General features: G+C 33.6%; 1 pseudogene; it reads right to left on the bottom strand.

Moving 5' to 3' along the window:
- Positions 1-976: 976 nt before the first annotated feature.
- On the bottom strand, positions 977-2,160 carry LOC124911670 (annotated as a pseudogene).
- Between the last annotated feature and the right edge of the window lie 598 nt (positions 2,161-2,758).

Raw genomic sequence — 2,758 nt, 5'->3', positions numbered from 1 at the left:
AAAAGAAACTCAACAGTGCAAGTGCATAATTTTGATTAGGAACTTATAGTTTATTTAAAATAGAATGAATATTTAGAATAAATAATGAAAGGGTGAACAATTTATTCGGTACAAAAATTCAGTCGTCATCGTGAAATTTATTTTCTTCTTATGTATTAACCGCCACAGTAATAAAGAACTGTCGCTAAATTAGTCTCTATTGCTTCCTTTTTTAATAGTGAGAAACAAAAATTAAATTTTTAGTGTCGCTAAATTCGTCTCTATTGCTTCCTTTTTTAATAGTGAGAAATAGAAAAAATTTATAGTGTACTTGAAAAACAAATAAAAAGAAAATTATTGATAAAATGATAGGTTGATAAAGTAAAATTTCATATTGTGATATTGATCTTTATCTCGTTTATTCATTTCATTCATTTAATTATATAAATATCATTCACTTACAGTTTCAAATTAGTATGTGATCACATAGTTGCTAACTCTGCTACTCATAAAGTTGTTAAAAGGGAAGCGTTTTCATTTGACAGTTGTTTATTAATATTTTTAGCGACCTCTCGTATTCTTAAATGTTGATATATTAAAATTTAATATTATTTAAATATATCATATTTTAAAATAAATAATTTTACATTATATTGAGAAGAAAAGATAAATAAGTTTATAATTTTGTTTAAGTTAAAGAGTATATTAAAAAGAAGTTTCAATAGATTGCGATTTCCGCACAAACAAGAAATAATTTAAAACAAGTTTCAATAGATGGTTATTTTCACACAAACAAGAAATAAAAAAAAAAATAAGAGAAGAGAATGACTCCAACTGTATACAATAGGCGTAAACACCTTCTAAAAAGCTGGAACCGAAAATCATATTTTATTATTCACGCATTTAAAACCACTCTTAATTAACATATCAAGTGGATGAGTTTTATTTGAAATTGAAGAGCGAGCTTGTGTGTTGTTACTTTGGCTTCAAATATGGATTAAGGTCCGTCCAATGCTTGTGAAGCTTCAAGAAAAGAAAAGAAAAGAAAATTAAAGTGTAATAGTAATGAAATGAATGAGTGAATGGTATCAACAAAAAAAAAAAATTAAGAATAGTAATTGGTACCTGCCGAGGAAAGCTCTCCATTTAGGTCGTCGGCCCCAACATGCCATGCAAAGTAACCACGTAAGTCGAGGTCCTTAAGATAAGAGACCTTGCTTTTGACACTTGGAATGCCGTCGTATGCAAACCAGGTCTTACCCCGGTAGCAAAAATCGGTGACATAAGTAGCGTCATACAAAGTGGTTGCATTGTTTTTGCCTATAAAAGCCTTGATATAGTAGTACTCCATTGAGCCGTTAAGGCCGGTACAAGGCGCGGGACCATCTGCCGGGGCCAAAATGCCGCTATTATTAGGATCCTTTAGCTTCCAACCATACCCATAAAATGCAATCCCGAGAACCATTTTTGTGGTTTGACTCCACATAGGATCCAATGTATGATTCCGTGACTCCCACTTACGTTGGTATTAGTGATGGGGTCATAGAGCGCCGCGGGTGCGTGTGTTTTGTCACCCTCCTGTTTGGAGGAATAGAAGTCGTATTCCTTGACATTAATCCAATCTAAGTTATCGTCTATAATCTTGAAAGGATAGGAGTGCGACTGATTCTCTTTAACATTTTTTATAATGGGTCCGGAGGAAACCGTTGCTGTGAGAAGTAATAATGCACGGTCATGAAAGGGAAGCGCCCCAGCATCCAAAGCCACTGCTACCCGCCACTCTTGAAGAAGCAGCCCAAAGTTTTCCATCTCGATGTCACTTGCTGGGTATTCCCAATCGAGATCAAGGCCATCGAACTCGTATTCCCTAGCCAACTCGATCGACGAATCAATGAATTTTTTACGTGCGTCGCCATTGCTAGCCATGGCAACAAAAGCAGATACGTCCGCTTTTGGACCTCCGATAGAGATCAATGTTTTCACATCAGGGTTCTTCTGCCGGACAGTTGCTGTGAAATTCGCGAATGTGTCGACTCTTTCATCAACAGAGACTTGGTGGGTTTTCGGATCAAGATTCGCATAACCCCAGAAGATGTGGGTGAAGAGATTTGATTCAATCATATAGACAGGGAAATCACTGTCACACAACCAATACACTCCTTTCACAGCCGAATATGCCATCGATCTGATTTGAATTTGTTTTGCTCTTGCTTTCTATAAGTTATATCCCTTAACCTCTCTCTATTTATACTAGTAACATTTCGTCCATCTCCATTTTAAGTATTAATTACTTCAACTTGTTCTTATTACTTATTATCAATCATTCTTTATAAACTAATTAAACCCTAAATAAATTCTCCCAACCGGCTTCGCCACATTAATTTAATGAAATTAATTAATTAATGAATGTAGATGATGAATACATGCATAATGTGCGTATGTTTACAACCTCCCTCTCAAAAGTAGTACTTACACACTATACATGTATTTGTCATCTACATTCATTAATTCATTCCATTAAATTAACACCCTTTAATTAATTTATTATTTGTCTTCTATCCATTCATTATTATTATTAAGGGTATGTAGATTTTTTAAGATTAGTGATTATATTGATAATGCTATTATATATTATTGGTGCATCTTCTTCTAATTAAAAACAAGAATTTGATGATGTCTCAATGAATGTGCTTTGCTTGTTTTGTCACGCTAACCGTAAGTATTAATCAATTAATACACCACTTCATCTTCATTTATCACCTATTTAATTTTAGTATAT

Source organism: Impatiens glandulifera, chromosome 8 (assembly GCF_907164915.1).
Source record: "Impatiens glandulifera chromosome 8, dImpGla2.1, whole genome shotgun sequence".
NCBI lineage: Eukaryota > Viridiplantae > Streptophyta > Magnoliopsida > Ericales > Balsaminaceae > Impatiens > Impatiens glandulifera.
The sequence above is the reverse complement of the archived record's forward strand: the minus strand, read 5'-3'. Positions and strand labels throughout refer to the sequence as shown.